General features: G+C 42.7%; 1 long non-coding RNA gene and 1 pseudogene across 2 annotated transcripts; one reads left to right on the top strand and one right to left on the bottom strand.

Moving 5' to 3' along the window:
- Window positions 1-1,312: 1,312 nt before the first annotated feature.
- On the top strand, window positions 1,313-3,558 carry LOC129835054 (uncharacterized). 2 transcript variants are annotated; one of them, XR_008756375.1, is made up of 3 exons: window positions 1,313-2,760; window positions 2,870-2,942; window positions 3,155-3,558. It is a non-coding gene; the product is annotated as an uncharacterized LOC129835054 (long non-coding RNA). The 2 variants fall into 2 exon arrangements; XR_008756374.1 differs by having other exon boundaries at window positions 1,313-2,942.
- Window positions 3,559-10,154: 6,596 nt separating this feature from the next.
- Window positions 10,155-15,224, bottom strand: LOC129835403 (transmembrane protein 39A-A-like; annotated as a pseudogene).
- Window positions 15,225-18,042: the final 2,818 nt, after the last annotated feature.

The following is an 18,042-nucleotide window of genomic DNA, read 5'->3' as shown; positions in this document are numbered from 1 at the left end:
GGGCGATTCCCTGATCCACCTCTACGCAGACGACACCATTCTGTATACTTCCGGCCCTTCCCTGGACACTGTGCTATCTAACCTCCAAACGAGCTTCAATGCCATACAACACTCCTTCCGTGGCCTCCAACTGCTCTTAAACGCTAGTAAAACCAAATGCATGCTTTTCAACCGCTCGCTGCCTGCACCCGCACGCCCGACTAGCATCACCACCCTGGACGGTTCCGACCTAGAATATGTGGACATCTATAAGTACCTAGGTGTCTGGCTAGACTGCAAACTCTCCTTCCAGACTCATATCAAACATCTCCAATCCAAAATCAAATCTAGAGTCGGCGTTCTATTCCGGAACAAAGCCTCCTTCACTCACGCCGCCAAACTTACCCTAGTAAAACTGACTATCCTACCGATCCTCGACTTCGGCGATGTCATCTACAAAATAGCTTCCAATACTCTACTCAGCAAACTGGATGCAGTTTATCACAGTGCCATCCGTTTTGTTACTAAAGCACCTTATACGACCCACCACTGCGACCTGTATGCCCTAGTCGGCTGGCCCTCGCTACATGTTCGTCGTCAGACCCACTGGCTCCAGGTCATCTACAAGGCTATGCTAGGTAAAGTGCCGCCTTATCTCAGTTCACTGGTCACGATGGCTACACCCACCCGTAGCACGCGCTCCAGCAGGTGTATCTCACTGATCATCCCTAAAGCCAAAACCTCATTTGGACGCCTTTCCTTCCAGTTCTCTGCTGCCTGCGACTGGAACGAATTGCAAAAATCTCTGAAGTTGGAGACTTTTATCTCCCTCAACAACTTTAAAAATCTGCTATCCGAGCAGCTAACCGATCGCTGCAGCTGTACATAGTCCATCTGTAAACTACCCACCCAATTTACCTACCTCACCCCCATACTGCTTTTATTTATTTACTTTTCTGCTCTTTTGCACACCAGTATCTCTTCTTGCACATGATCATCTGATGATTTATCACTCCAGTGTTAATCTGCTAAATTGTAATTATTCGATTTATTGCCTACCTCATGCCTTTTGCACACATTGTATATAGATTCTCTTTTTTCTACCATGTTATTGACTTGTTTATTGTTTACTCCATGTGTAACTCTGTGTTGTTGTCTGTTCACACTGCTATGCTTTATCTTGGCCAGGTCGCAGTTGCAAATGAGAACTTGTTCTCAACTAGCCTACCTGGTTAAATAAAGGTGAAATAAAAAAATAAAAAATAAAACCAATTGTAGCCATATTATTTATACCTTATGTAATTGGTGGTTGTATTAAGCCTATACCTTTTCATTACATCAGCTACTGTTATTGTCATGTTGTCATTATCTGCTAAGAATAGAAAACTATCATACATAATGTGAGCTGCAAAGAATAACTAAAAACACTAGCACTACAAACAGAACAAAGAGGGCAGCTGTCACGCTTTTTCTAAAGTAGAACCCAGAAGCAGACCAGGACAAGGAGAGTAGGACGAAGGTGAGTATTTATTTACAAGTTTAAATGTAGAGGTAGAAAGATCCAGGTGGTGGAGCGGGCAGCGGAGGTGAGTTGATGGGAGTGAATAGGCAGATCCAAGGGAGTAACAAAAGCCACCGACGACCAGGCAGGAATGGGGTGAGTGTTCCGGGTGAATTACTGTAGACAGAACAAACGGAGGTAAGTTCAAGGCAAGCAAGACGTACAAAACAACAAAACAAACTATCAAACTGGAGGCTGATACGCTGGCACAACATACTGTTCATGGCTAACGATCCGGCAGCTATGAGTTTTTAAAAATTATAATAGAGGACTAATATTATTTCAGTGTCGATAAGGGAAATCCTGTATAAAATGAAAACATGTCAGCCAGACAACCCAGTGTATGAATCAAATGTATTTGCATATGAATGGAGGGGAAATTGGCTGACTTTGTGATCTGTAAGGTAAGTAACAATGTGGGGGAGGGGGCATTGAAATCGTAGTATTTTTTTTACCCTGATGCCTGTTTATTCATAAAAAGCAGAAGATGGTAAATACCATTAATCGCAATGGTTAGCCTATGCAAATTAACTCAAATGAGCTGACAACGTTGCTAGCTAGTTTACATACGGTGTAGATAGCTAGCTAAGTTAATTACATTTGAACAGCTACCTAACTTCATATTAGCTAGCTATCTTGATATATTTAACACTGTAAAATACATGTGTGGGTAGCTAGCTAACAGCCATGGAGGAGGGTGAAGAGAGTAGGCTCTTTGTGTAGTTCCAGTCCTTAGAAGTGAGAACAGAGAACATCCTATTCAGTGCTGTCTAATTTGAGTATAATGAAGTCTGTTTCTCGTGAGGTTTTCTGTCCTCAGATACAGAGAGCTGTGAAAGCCTGTCTGCAGATGAAGATGTCCCAATGAAGAGCAGTGGTTCTTAGTCCTGGTCCTGAGAACTCAAAGGGGTGCAATTTTTTTTTTGCCTTAGCGCTACACATCTGATTCAAATGATCAAGTCATCATCAAGCTTCAAGTGGTATTTATGTATTCATTTGTGACGCTATCCTTGATATGATCCTGCCATTGTCACATGCTACACATGCACATGTATCTATCTACCCAATGTTATCATGATTTGTTATAAGGGATATTATACTTTAGTAATTCACAATGATCTGGTAATGTAAAAGTCTAATGAAATGGTCTTCTATTGTTTGTCCTCGTGTGTCTGTTTTTCAGCATAAAGTACTCTGTAGCCACTTAGTGTGGACACCAGGTGAGACTACACACACACACACAGATTCCTGTTGAACACAGTCTCTTTAAGTACCTTATTTTCTCTCCTTCACTTTGTCCCTCTCCCCCCTTCTCCCTATATCCTCTAGGTTATATCATCTGTGTTGGTGAACCCCTCCCGTATCTGAACTGGCTGACACAGAGGGCACAGCATGATCATAGGTGAGAGGTCACTTGGTCGGGTCAACAGGAAGTATTATTAAAAAGATGCTTTACATTGAAATACAGATAAAGATGTAGTACTCCCAGAGTTAATGATCCAAGGTCAGTTTTGCATTTCACCTCCTGATGATTATGATGGCTGACCGTATTAGAATTTTAAAAAACAAAGCTTAATCATGCTTTCTCTCCATCCATCTGTCTCCCGTCTGCAGTTATGTTTTGATGTGAGAGAGGAAGCCAGTCCCGTCATCACCACCGCACCCGCTCTTAAGATAACCTTTGGGCCAACTGGGGGCCAAAGGCTGGTTAGGAGACACCGCTAGAGACACTATGTAATTGTGTTGAACTGAGAGAATATTAGGGTAGCACTGTAATTCATTCATCATATGCTGTCTTCCCTGCTCCTCTTACATCTTTCCCTTTCTGTCTTCTACACCTCTCTCCCCACCTCCTTTCTTCCTCTTATTTTATAATGCATACCATATGTGCATTGAAGTACAGATTGAACTTGTATTTATAATAAAATATAACATTTATAATATTTATAATGCATGTATTATGTATTTATGACATCTGGATAATGAACTTCTTTCAATAAAGCATGTCACATTCTCCACTGGTTGAAATGAAGTATCTCATTGAAATACTACACCTACTGTATCCCGTGTCCTCAGATTAATGCAGATGAAGGGAGTTAGATACGCATAGGAAGTGTAGTGTACTGTTTTTTTCTGTATATATATGAATTACAAATCAGCCTTTACTTAAATCATGTTTCTAGTCTATTGCATAGTTACAATGTCCCAGGAGGAGGAGTGGTAAACACTGTGTATAATTGTAATACATACATGCAGACACAGCATCATTCAAAGAATGGAGATTGATACACCTGGTATTGGATATGACTGCAAAATAAATTCTCACATAGATTCATACCTGAACCGCACCTTTATTTGCCAAGGAAGAGTACATGATCAGTGAATATATTCAATGTACAGGCTTCAATGTGGGGGATCTCATGTGTGGTAATAACTACATGCATATAGGACTTGCATCCTTGGCACAATAAAGTTATTATATTCTACTCAATCCATAGGCTTCATTAATGCCATTCAGACTTGAAGTCGATACAACAACTATGATAGCTAAGGTTCATAGATACAGTTGAAGTCAGAAGTTTACATCCACTTAGCTTGGAGTCATTAAAACTCATTTTTCAACCACTTCACAAATTTGTTGTTCACAAACTATAGTTTTGGCAAGTCGGTTAGGACATCTACTTTGTGCATGACACAAGTCATTTTTACAACAATTGTTAACAGACAGATTATTTCACTGTATCACAATTCCAGTGGGTTAGAAGTTTACATACGCTAAGTTGACTGTGCCATTAAACAGCTTGGAAAATGACAGAAAATGATGTCATGGCTTTAGAAGCTTCTGATAGGCTAATTGACATCAGCCCCAAGGAAAATATTCAGATTACAAAGTTATAATTTTCCTAATATAACTTTCAGATGTTTTAATATCTGATCAATTAGTCTTTGAATTAATTAATTATTGTTTACCTCACGTCAGTCTCATTCCAAACGTCGTAAATTGTTGGTTATCTGCACGAACCCAGTCTTTACTATGAGTCATCCATACATCAATTGTCTTAAAATAATTTATTTACTGATTAAGTAATTCACAGAAATGCATCACAAAAATAAACAAAGTGGATGGTTACAAAGAAATGATAGCGGATGTGCCCTAGTGTGCTAAACCGGCATGGCGGCTTGTTAGACAAAAGGGGAGTGGGGGTCAGCTGAGAAGTCACTACAGAGTTGATAATTATAACAATTGAAATGCTAATTCTTTGCACATGAACGCTCACTCATTCGGGAACAATTGCAATCAATATATATATATGTTTACGCTCAGTGTGTCGTCGGGATCTCTGTTGAAAAGTTTGTTTCTGTTGGAGAGTCTGTCCGCCCTCTCTCTCTCTCTCTGTCGTGGTTAGACTGGGTAGTTCAGAGTGACAGTCGTTATAGAATAGATGTTTCGGCAGTTGTCGGTCTTCGCGTTCAATGATACTGAATTCCTAGCTGCAGACTAGTAATTAATATCAAAGACTTGTTCTTATTCTGTCGGTATCGATAGTCTAAGAGTTTAACCACGTGGCATGGTTAAAAGATTCAGCCATCTACTCAAACCTTGGCCTTCTCGCTATCGAGGTAAGCTGGTCTCCTCTCAAACCTTGGCCCTCTCGTTATCGAGGTAAGCTGGTCTGCATGATAGAAAACCCGGGCGGGTGTTTTATTCGGAAGAGCAGAAAAGGGCCTGTCCCATGATGCCCGACCATAACTGTGCTCATGGGCGGTCCTCTGATTTAGTTAAACTCCAAAGGGAATTGGAGTTTTCTTCATTAAACAGTCCAAAATCACATTACACAATTTCACAAACAGTATCATCCTCACTCATTCATCTTATACAACAATTAGATGTAAGCCTCATAACTGAGGCTATTATATAAACAGCGTTATGGTAATGTGGCCATATTGTCTCCCATGAGTTTCACAAAATTGTACCAAACGGACAAGTTCGCAGCTGGATTCTTCACTGATCTTTTATACCTTCTCCAGAACATAAATGTTGTTCGTTTGTCCAGTCCCGTGAGGTGGAAGAAATTCCTTTGTTCTCTCTATGAAAACTCACTCTCTCTATACTGTCTGGCCATGAGGCAGGATCTTCCCTAGGAATTTACGACCTGATGTCGCAGCAGCCAGAGTGTAGGAGACAGAGAGAGGGGGATCGTGCTCACTGTACCGAAGAGGGCTACGTCATGACATACCCCCCCTGGTGGTTTGGATCTTGTTTGTCCTGCGAGTTACAAATCAACATAAAATCATGACCATGTGATGTCCTGTTTGTAGATCATCGTTGCAGTCCCACAAGGATGGGCCGTGGGTGTCCGGATTTGGGATCGTCGTTCCGGACCCGTCGTCTGGTCGTCGTTCAGACTGGAAGATCTGGGTAGTAACTTAGGCAGATGTTAACAACGCACACACACTCATGAAATATATATAATTACATTCATTCCCCAATAAGCGGCGTTGTGGCACTAAGTGATGGTTGAATGGGGACTTTGTTTATGGCTCTATCACTTCCTAAGTGTCAAAGGAACTGAACCGAAAAGGAATGAAAGCATAAACAAAATATATACAAAACATAGTTCTCACACAAAAGTCATCTAATTGGACTGTATTCTATATACGTCCAATGTTCTAGCAAAAATGACTATCATGGCATTGTCTCTAATGCCATATCTAGGGTTTTCCTACTTGGTGTGTTGCTTAGGCACTATCCTAAGTTGATAACTACAGTCTACAGCTGTAAGGCACCAGTTTTGGGCAGTCTACAGGGATGACCTATGGACTTCTGGGAAGAAAACTGGTGAATGCTGTACAGTCAAAGGCCTAGAAGTAAATGTTCAACTTTACTAAGGCTGGTATTTTGCTTGGACCCTTAAGTGATCCTAGCATAAATCCTAATTGGATGTTCCATTGTGCAAGTGCATTTATGCTTACACAAGCGCGCATGTCAAGGGAAGAAAAACAAGTATCCTGGCAGATTACAACTTGTTCAGAATGAGTCTGATGTAGTCAGGTAATTTTCAGGTCAATGCCTGGAGGTCAGTCAGAATTGGTGTCAAGGGAGCCTGTAGTAGTTCTATGTCTTCTACTATTGTAGTGGCGATAGGTATGAAGTCTATTTCATAGCTATGTTATCCACGGAGGAGCTAACCTCACGACGGAAGTACTCTTTAAGTATTGGACCAGTCGTACTTGGTGTGATCATGGTTCATGACTTCTAATAATTTTCCTCCTGAATGGTGACGTGTGTTAACCATTGAAAGAGTGCACTGGAGATTCCCTTCCACGTATTGCACTCTGAGTGACTCCTATGTAGCTGTTGTCAAGGGTAATTTGATTGGTTAGGTCTCTAACCTTCTTACTGACTGTAGCTGGACTGACTGTTGCAGGTATTGGTACTGGTACTCAAGGGGACCAGTTATCCTACCGATTTATTCTGAAATATTATACTAATGGAACACATGATTAGAGCATTTTACTAGTTGTATTGTAGTTGAACCTACACATGGCAAGGAATGATTATTGTTGCCATTTGTTTTGGAGGTGGACAAGTCCACTGGACTTCCTTTACGACCAGTGTGGTACACCTCAGTACTATCTTAGATGTGTTCTAAGATAATCCCCGTCTAGGGGCCTGTCTGCTCCTCACTGTTCTCGTAGAGGAGTTTACAACTAGATTTGATTTATGCTCTGGCGGCCTCGTGCGGTGTTGTCCGTAGTCTTGACCCCCCCACGGGCCTCGATGAGGCTCATCATGGGTCTGGGCTACTATTCCCCCCCTTTGTGTCTCGGGACCTCCCCACCAGCGGGTGGTGTTGATGTCAGAGGCGCAAACGAAAAGGTCGGACCCTATGTACGAGTTGTCAGCGGCCGCGATGTTATGAGAATGGCTGTGACCTTTCAACCAAATCTTCTGGTGTTTGTGCTTCAAAACGCTCAGTGGCTGTCGAGGCATGTCAGTCACCACCGCGTCCGCGTGTGGCAACCTCTTCAGTACCTGCGAACTGAGACGAGGATATCGGTCTGTGATATCGCAAAGTGTTTCACCAGTGGGTGTCATCGGGTCAGTTGCTGGACTGATACCATTAGTGTCATTGTAAGAGGTGACAGTCCCCAACAAAGCGGAAGGTGTATCATCGGAAGCAAAGTATACTCTGCGCATCGATGTTTTTCTTGCTGAAACGGACGCAGTGCTTGCGGAAGTGTCCGAAGGGCAAGAGAAGTTTAGCTCAACTACCACATTGCACGACTGCAAGGAGGAGGGAAGTTGCTTATTCACAGAGACAGCTGGCACGAAATCATGAAAAGAATGGTCAATCAGGTTGGCTGATGGAATGTGTCGAGATATCGTAATATCTCCTTGGTTTGGATTCTGCACCAAGAGGTTTCTAAACGTCTTTTTCCCAAGGGGTGCTTTTGACAGATACCCCTCGTGAATGACTGCGTTGAAGCTAGCATTAGGGGAAGACAGTGTGGTCAGTAAAGAAGGCACTGTGGCCTGTGACCATACCTGGATGGTTTTCCAATCCATCAATGGCAGTAACCGATCCATCAAGTCTGCTCCAAGTAGCATGGGTACAGTTTCGAGGCTGGTAACATACACAGGGTGAACGAGCGATACGTCCTGGAAGTGTAGTTTCAGCATGACTCTCAATGTGAGAGGCGAGGTAGTCTGAGTGAGTTGTTTGGTTAAAAGTGGAACGACGCGACACTAAACTTTGAGGGGTCACTCAGACTACCTCGTTGGTTAAAAGTGGAACGACGCGACACTAAACTTTGAAGGGTCACTCAGACTACCTCGCCTCTCACATTGAGAGTCATGCTGAAACTACACTTCCAGGACGTATCGCTCGTTCACCCTGTGTATGTTACCAGCCTCGAAACTGTTGGCTTCAAAGCCCTTTTGAGATCATCGAACAATGTTTGAGAGATGAGTGATATTGTCGCACCTGAAACAATTAGCGCATGACCAGTTATTAAGCAGTCCTCCAGGACTGTTTCCAGGTATGGCCGTTTAGATTCGTGGTTAGTGGACACATTCCCCACAAAGTGGAGTGGTCGTTCACAACGACATGATGTGCCATTTCTGTTCAAGGTGGAAGCAGATGGACTTTTCCGATTTTGAGTGGGCTTGGCTTTAATGAAGCGTTTGACCTTTTTCTTTGCAACCTTTGTATCAGAGTCTATAGACAAAGCCCGGGGGCTTGTTTCTTGATCAACCGGGCCCTGGATAGGGTCTTGAATGAGAGTGGGAGAAATTTGAACTTTAACGTCCTTGCTATAGGTGTTAATTCCTGCGGACCTGGTGTCCGGTAATTCCCCGTCTAGTCCTTGTGACTTATCTTTTACCCTTTCCTCAAATTGTTCTCGCTTTAGTTCTTCCCGTAGTGTAACTTCTGTAGAACATTGGTCTACGTTTTGATCGTCCTTCAACCCTTTGTTACCCTTGTGCTCTGACACTTTTTGTGGGTTGGGTGCAGGAACGTAGCGAACAGGTCGATTGTAGCGGTAGTCATGTTGATGGCGACGTACTTTACAGTAATTCGACCGGAGAGGTTATTGGAATCATGGTTTCGTTGTAGAAACTGTTGCTGTGCGTCATCTTAAGCATCACACAACTTCTATTAGATCTGTCAAGGCACAAGGTGAGACCCAGATGCAGACACAGGAGGCAGATGGTTGGAGTCTTACAATGTTTATTCATCCAAAGGGCTAGAATGGTCGTGGAAAGGCAAAAGGTCAAAAGTTTACCAGTTTACCAGGTGAAAGCTATGATCCCATATTGATGTCACTTGTTAAATTTTCTTCAATCAGTGTAAATGAAGGGGAGGAGGCAGGCATAACGGGACCCATCTCATCCGAAAAGTTGACTCAAGTTTGCCAAAAAGCACCTGGAAGAAAGTTCTATGGACAGATGAGTCAAAAGTATAACTTTTTTGATGACATGGGTCCCATTATGCCTGCCACCTCCCCTTCATTTACACTGATTGAAGAGAATTTAACAAGTGACATCGATAAGGGATCATAGCTTTCACCTGGATTCACCTGGTCAGTCTATGTCATGGAAAGAGCAGGTGTTCTTAATGTTTTGTAAACTCACTGTACATGCAACATACGTTTAGGGAACTATTGTTGTGGGTGTTGTAATGAGTTGTCGTTCAATAATTGAGTCAATTATCTCAGCAATTCTTTGAGATCGTTCAATTTTTACTCTGGCAGGTCTGAGTTTGTGTGAGTGGCGTGTTTTTCTTCCAGAGTTTGTGATGATTGGTTGTGGTAGGAAGTTCCTGTTGTCAGACTAGAGGAGATGGGCAAACTGGAGGCAGAGGTTTGGGTTCTTCTCTCAATCAGTGGGCAGAGGTTGAGGGTTGAGTGTGCTGATGTGTAGCTGCTGAATCATGGCCCAAGGATATTCCAGCATGCGCACTTCTGTACTCAATCCAATTGTCCAGTCATGATTGAGGTGAGATAGTAGTGCCATGCAGGGGCGCTGTATTTTAGTACAGGCCTCAAAGTTGGTGGTGTAGATGGTGACTGGCCCAGGTTTGGGAATGGAACCCATGATCCTGGCGTTTCATGCCTCATGGGCGTGTTCTACCAACTGAGCCACAGAGAACCACAAAGACTTTCTGGTTACCCTTTTCCACCTGCTGGCCCACCTCAGGTTATCCTGGATCCCAGCAGTTTAATATCAGATGTTGTTTGCAGAGTGTGTCCATTTAGGTACAGGGATTCCAAAGGGGGTGTGTTGTTTGTAAAGCAAGCGTGCAGGACTTTAGTCTTGTTTGGGTTGAGCTGCATGGAGAACTCATCCACTTTTTATTTATTTTTGTCAACCTTTATTTAACTAGGCAAGTCAGTTAAGAACAAATTCTTACTTACAATGAAGGCCTAGGAACAGTGGGTTAAATGCCTTGTTCAGAACGACAGATGTTTACCTTGTCAGCTCAGGGATTCGATCTAGCAACCTTTCGGTTACTGGCCCAACGTTCTAACCACTAGGCTACCTGCCACCCCACATATTTTCGAGACTATGTTGAAGGCTGGAGAGCCTACCCCACCCGAATGAACTCTGCATTATACATATCATCAATGCACTTCCACCTGTGATCAAACTTCTGAAGTGCGCTGTTGATAAGGGCCAGGTAGATAAGGGGTCCAATAATTGTACCTTGAGTCACTCCACAGGTCAGATATTGCTGTGTTGAAAGGGTGCCTAAGTACCTCAGCCTCTGCTTCCTCTTGGAGATGAATCTACAGACTCAGGGGATTAAGGACTCTCTGATTCCTAGCTGAATCAAGCACTTTGTTACCACTGTAAGGTCAACTTTGTTGAAGGCTTTGGCTAAATCTGCTGATATTATAGTCCATATCTAATGGTCTCACTTGCATCAGTGGATTTTACATCATGTCTGGGAGGTCGACCAAGACATTTGTCTTCAACCGGCCATTTTTGCATCCAAGTTGTCTTGGGTCAAGCTTGTGGCCGATGTCTTCCAGCATCCAGTGGATGGCAAAAATGTCAGCCACCTTAGCTCCAGTATTCCAGAATAGTTCCAGTGTTCTACAGCTGTAATGGCGGTAGAACCATTCGGACTGTGTTCATGATGTTTCTTCATTATGTTTCTTAATTATATTTACTTGCATCTCCGAGAAACCCAAGTTCCGGCAAAGAAATGAAAGACAGAAACAGCCGGGGTTCCATTTCTCATGCCAGCAGTCTATAGAGAAAAAAGTCAAATGTCATTATGACCGTTACAATTCCACAGTAAACTGTCAAGTACCATATTATTTTGTTATTTGACAGATATAGTGACAATATAGGTCTGTAAAGAAAAAGTATTCATGATGGCTTATAGATCATTTTACCTTTTAATTTATTTTTAATTTCTAATGTAGTAACCAGTCTCCTGGCCCCTAGCAATAGATAGAGAGAGAATGAGAGAGAAGGAGATATAGAGTGATAGAGATATAATGTGTAGTACCCATGACACTACAGTCAACAGCAGTCTCCTGGCCAGCATCCCAGTGAGGTGGTAGTCTATCAGATGGAAGTTCTGCAGGGAGATGAGACAACATAAACAGACTGAAGGAATGTGTGTGTGTGTGTGTGTGTGTGTGTGTGTGTGTGTGTGTGTGTGTGTGTGTGTGTGTGTGTGTGTGTGTGTGTGTGTTTGTGACTGTGTGCACGTGTGTGTGTCTATATAACCAGAGACGTTGAGGCCACTGGATGACAATAGGGTTACCACCACACGGTCCTGTAGATATTAATGTACTGTGTGTGTGTGTGTTTCTGTACTACAACCCACAAGAGACCTGGAGGAGGCAGGATGACTGTAAGGGTACCACCACACAGTCCTTTAGATGTTGATGATCTGAACGAACAGTGCCACCAGCAGGTAGACGAAGAGCAGGAACTCAAACAGAAGGCTTCTGTCCAATGGGATGTCAGGGATCCGGGAGTGACGGACAGGTTCCGGCGTGATGAGGGCCGAGAGACTCACACAGTTAGGATCTGGGGTTAGTTTTAGGGTTAGGGTTAAGGTTAGGTTTTCGGGTTAAGGTTGGGGTTAACCTGTCTAGGATCAGCGTGCCGCTAGCGGCACTCCCCCCCCCCCCCCCACTGAAAAACCAGTGCCGCGAAATTCAAAAAAAATATTTTTTTAAAATATTTAACTTTCACACATTAAAGTCCAATACAGCTAATGAAAGACACAGATCTTATGAATCCAGTCAACATTTCCGATTTTTAAAATGTTTTACAGGGAAGACACAATATGTAAAGATGTACATCTATTACCTAAAAACACATTAGCATATTCCACCATCTTTTATTTGTCCACCAACACCAGTAGCCATCACCAATTCGGCTAAACTAAGATATTTATAGCCTCTAACCAACAAAAAAACTCATTAGATGACAGTCTGATAACATATTTATGGTATGGGATAGGTTTTGTTAGAAAAAAGTGCATATTTCAGGTAGATGGCATAGTTTACAATTGCACCCACCATCACAAATGGACTAGAATAATTACAATGAGCAACGTGTTTACCTAACTACTAATCATCAAACATTTCGTAAAAATACACAGCATACACGAATCGAAAGACACAGATCCTGTGAATACAGACAATATTTCAGATTTTCTAAGTGTCTTACAGCGAAAACACAATAAATCGTTATATTAGCTTAGCACATAGCAATTAGCAGCCCAGCATTGATTCTAGCCAAAGTGAGCGATAAAAGTCAACATCGCCAAAAGATATTAATTTTTTCACTAACCTTCTCAGAATTCTTCCGATGACACTCCTGTAACATCACATTACAACATGCATATACAGTTTGATCGAAAATGTTTATATTTAGCCACCAAAATCATGGTTAGACAATGTGAAATGTAGACAAGCTGGTAAAGAAAACGTCCTTGCGCCACTTAGACAGTGATCTACTCTTATACATAAATACTCATAAACGTGACTAAAAAATATAGGGTGGACAGGGATTGATAGACAATTTAATTCTTAATACAATTGCGTTATTACATTTTTTAATTTATCCTTACTTTTCAATACAGTTTGCGCCAAGCGAAGCTACGTCAAAAAACATGGCGTCCTAAGCCACTAAAATGTTTCGACAGAAACACGATTTATCATAATAAAAATGTCCTACCTTGAGCTGTTCTTCCATCAGTATCTTGGGCAAAGGATCCTTTCTTGGGAGAAATCGTCTTTTGGTGGAAAGCTGTCCTCTTGCCATGTGGAAATGTCAACTACGTTCGGGATGAACTGAAAAGCGTTCCCAACTTTTCACATCGTTGCAAAAATAAATGTCCCAAAATCGCACTAAACGGATATAAATTGCTATAAAACGCTTTAAATTAACTACTTTGTGATGTTTGTAACTCCTATAACGAGTGAAAAGATGACCGGAGAAATATAACAGGCTAAACTAACGCTTGGAACAGGAGAGGGTCGGTGTCTTCCACGCGCGTTACGCAGCAAGAAAAGACTTGCTAGCTAAAGGTTTTTTTCATTTGTAGGGCCTGTGAACGAGCAATCGAGCCCGTTGGAATCGTCATCACGTAAAGGCATCCAGGGGAAGACGTAAGAAGTGTCCGTATAGTCATAGCAACGACAGTGCCCGTTTAAATGACTTCAGAAAAGTGGCCAACGTTTCTCAAATCTGACTCCATGTCAGGGAAATTGCTGTAGAATGGGCTCTGTTCCACTTAGAGACAAAATTTCAACTCCTATAGAAACTATAGACTGTTTTCTATCCAATAATAATAATAATATGCATATTGTACGATCAAGGATTTTGTGGGAAGCCGTTTAAAAAATTAGCCACATTAGCATAAATAGTCTAAACAGCGCCCCCATCCCCAACAGGTTAAGGTTAGGGTTCGGGTACGGGTTAGGGTTAGGGAAAATAGGATTTTGAATGGGACTGAATTGTGTGTCCACACAAGGTTAGCTGTACACGACTATGTGTATGTGTGTGTGTGTGTGTGCGTTTGCTCACCAGAGAGGTAGAGGCAGCAAGCAGGTGGCTGTGTGTGTGTGTTTGTGACTAGGTGCAGGTGTGTCAAATGGGAGGTCAGGGATCCGGGAGTGACGGACAGGTTTCGCCGTGATGAGGGTCGAAAGACTCACACAGTTACTGCTCCTAGAAGGAGGGGTATATAGTGGTGGGGTTAGTGTGTGTGTTTGTGGTGCAGTGTGAGTTTGGTACAGGAATAAGCCTAGGTGTCTGTAGCATGGTCATAGATTTGTGCTCTTGCCAACTGCAAACATTTGGCATCCCCATGAGTGACAAGAAGTTGGCATGATGGGACAAACAGATTGGGAGTCAGGCTAAGGTCTGCAGCAGTGAGGAATGTGTATGGGAGTACAGAGTGTGTGTGTGTGTGTGTGTGTGTGTGTGTGTGTGTGTGTGTGTGTGTGTGTGTGTGTGTGTGTGTGTGTGTGTGTGTGTGTGTGTGTGTGTGTGTGTGTGTGTGTGTGTGTGTGTGTGGAAGAGCATGTTGTGGCAAGATCAGACCAATGGAAGATATCTCTCCTCCTATCTGTGTTGCCATAACTTGCCCCTCAGGGGAAATTATCGCCGATCCCCATCAGTCACATCAATGATTTATCTGGCTAACCTAACCTCTACTATGTTAGAGAAGATGGGAGAGACTTAAAAGGCATCACCGGTTAGAGAGTTGAGCCAGTAACCGAAAGGTCGCTGGTTCGAATCCCCGAGCCGACAAGGTGAAAAATCTGCCAATGTACCCTTGAGCAAGGTACTTAACCCTAATTGCTCCTGTAAGTCGCTCTGGATAAGAATGTCTGCTCAATGACTAAAATGTAAATCACAGGATGGGAAGGAAGAAGATATGAACGTCTTATGGTAGTTGCAGTCTTATGTAAATAAGTAAAGTGTATGTTTGGGGAGGGGATGTTAAGCCTGCTTGTTGTAGTGCCGTACTGTACCACGTCAGTGTGTGCATCTCTCTGTGTGGCGTCTCCCCTCATCCATTCTTTACCTGTACCTGGGTCCGTTGCCATTGCTGTGGCTGCCTCCTACCGGTGTATGAAGGGAGGGCAGAGCAGAACGGCTCAGCTGCCATCTACTCGGCCCTCTCCGGCCCCCGGGCATGGGCTGGCACGGGCACCACCTCAACACCCAGAGCCACTCCTCCACTGCAGGCTTCCTCTGCATCTCCGCCAAGACCAGCACCCAGAGAACATCACAGCCCGTCCCAACGAAGCCAGGTCACTGTGGGAAATAAGAACAGAAGACAACATCGTTATTACAACAATAACAACAACAGGCCACTACAGAGACGGACAGAGAAGAAGTCAATAAAGAACAGGGTAATGTTCAGAAGGCACAACACGTAAGCAAACACAGTTAAACAGGAGGTCGAACACTATCTGAACTGATGCTGCATCAAATGCTTGTTTCGCTTTTTTTTTTTTTTTACGTTTTGTTATAGTGTGTGCTCTAATGAACACAACCCAGCTTCAATAAAGAACATAATGGAGGACAGCATCAGCAGGGTTGAGTTAAGGTGGATAACAATGTACACATTGAAGATAGTAGTAGGCCTTATGCAATGAATAGAGATGATATGATACATTTCTAGACCTACTTGGCAGCGAGACACGTAAGATAATATCGAGACAACTCAATTCTATCTGAACTTTCGACAATGTTGTCCTCTACTGAACACAGCCCGGGCACACACACTTTACAATAACAGACAGGTGAGCGACTACACCTGGAATAGAACAAGAGATAATCAAACCAGGTTATCCCAATCCGTTGGTCTGTGTTTGTGTGACTGTATGGATAATGGAGGAGGTATAGAAAACCCACTTCTAACACTTTTTCCCCAGTTTAACACATTTAACATGTGCCATTACCCATCTATCTAGCTACAGTATTTGTAGCTAGCGAAGCAACTGATCATTTTGTGAACAGAACTTGTGAGCATCGCATTCAGATTTGCTTTTCTATTTTATTATTTGTTGCAAACTGACAAAGTAGCTATCTTATCTATACCCATTTCTTGGCAAGACGTCTTGCAGATTTATTTAGAATGCCTACATTCTAAATTCCACAGTTCTACATCGTTTATAGTCGGCCAGGCATCAACGTTTTATTCCGATGTCTCGACACCGTCTTCTCTAAGTGCAAACGCTCTCCAAACCTCATATTGCGTACGCATCTTGATGCATCGGCCAAAGGTGTGCGTGCTGACTGGGGACGAGTGTCACAATGCCGCCTTCTCTCGACGCATAATTATTCTTCACCCGCGGGGGTACGTTTCACATCTTTTAAGCATAGCCTATCCATGGACAGTCAAACATTTTCGGGTCATTGTTGACAATAATTTTATCAGAAAATGTGTATTAAGCCTATAGGCTTAAATAAATGAATACAAGCGCATTTTCTGATTACTTGTCCCATGTATTCTTTTCACCACATGCCTGAAATTGTAACTTTTTTTGTAAATATATTCATCACATATTCACTGCTCTTAGCCTGTAATAAAACCTTAATTACATCCTTATCGCACTAACTGCACACTGTCACGACTTCCTCCGAAGTCGGTCCCTCTCCTTGTTCGGGTGACGTTCGGCGATCGAAGTCACCGGTCTTCTAGCCATCGCCGATCCACCTTTCATTTCCATTTATTTTGCCTTCCCACACACCTGGTTTCAATTGCATCAATTACATGTTGTGTATTTAACCCTCTGTTCCCCACATGTCCTTGTCCGGTATTGTTTTTTTTGTATGTGCTTGTGCACGTTATGTCTCGGGGTTTTGTCCCATTGTATATATTGGTTTTGTTCACGGTGATCTTTATCATTAAACTGCGCCTTTGTAACACAGTCTTTGCTCTCCTGCGCCTGACTTCTCTACCGCCAGTATGCACGCCTTACACACACCCACTGCATAAGTTATATTTTTGTTAAATGTGGTGTTTCTTTTTCTCTGTTCCTTGTTTTTCTCTTCTCTGTTTTATGAACTTGATGATATAGCCTAATAAAGTTGACATTAACTTGAATTTTAATTTTACCCAGAATTACTTATAGGCCCAGTAGAGGGGAAAAGGTATGAAAAAGTATGTACCCACTACTATAAGCTGTATCTTCTAAATGACTAAAGCAGAGCTTTGTCAGAGTGACCATCGGGTTCGTGGTTGCCTCCCTGACCAAGGCCCTTCTCCCCCAATTGCTCAGTTTGGCTGGGCGGCCAGCTCTAGGAAGAGTCTTGGTGGTTCTAAACTTCTTTCATTCAAGAATGACGGAGGCCACTGTGTGCTTGGGGACCTTCAAGGCTGCAGACATTTTTTGGTACCCTTCCCCAGATCTGTGCCTCGACACAATCCTGTCTCGGCGCTCTATGGACCTTATATAGACAGATGTGTGCCTTTCCAAATGTAACGGGCTTCCTCTTTCTCTTCATCCGAAGAGGAGTAGCAAGGATTAGACCAAAATGCAGCGTTGGAGTTATACATATTATTTATTACAAGGAACCAGACGAAGACGGAAAACTCTTGAACAAATACCAAAACAACAAACGAAGTAGACAGACCTGGACTACGAACTTACACGTAACAAAGAACGAACGAACAAGTACTGACTACAAACAAAACGAACTCACGATACAGTCCCGTATGGTGCAACAAACACTGACACGGGAAACAACCAACCACAACAATCAAAGTGAAAACGCCTACCTTAATATGGCTCTCAATCAGAGGAAATGAAAACCACCTGCCTCTAATTGAGAGCCATATCAGGTCACCCTTAAACCAACACAGAAACACATAACATAGACTACCCACCCAAACTCACGCCCTGACCGTCAAACACATACAAAACAACAGAAAACAGGTCAGGAACGTGACACCAAATCATGTCCAATCAATTCAATTGATTTTATTTAACTAGGCAAGACAGTT

The sequence above is a fragment of the Salvelinus fontinalis genome, chromosome 36 (genome assembly GCF_029448725.1).
Source record: "Salvelinus fontinalis isolate EN_2023a chromosome 36, ASM2944872v1, whole genome shotgun sequence".
Taxonomy (NCBI): domain Eukaryota; kingdom Metazoa; phylum Chordata; class Actinopteri; order Salmoniformes; family Salmonidae; genus Salvelinus; species Salvelinus fontinalis.
This window is presented reverse-complemented; position numbering and strand designations above follow the sequence as displayed.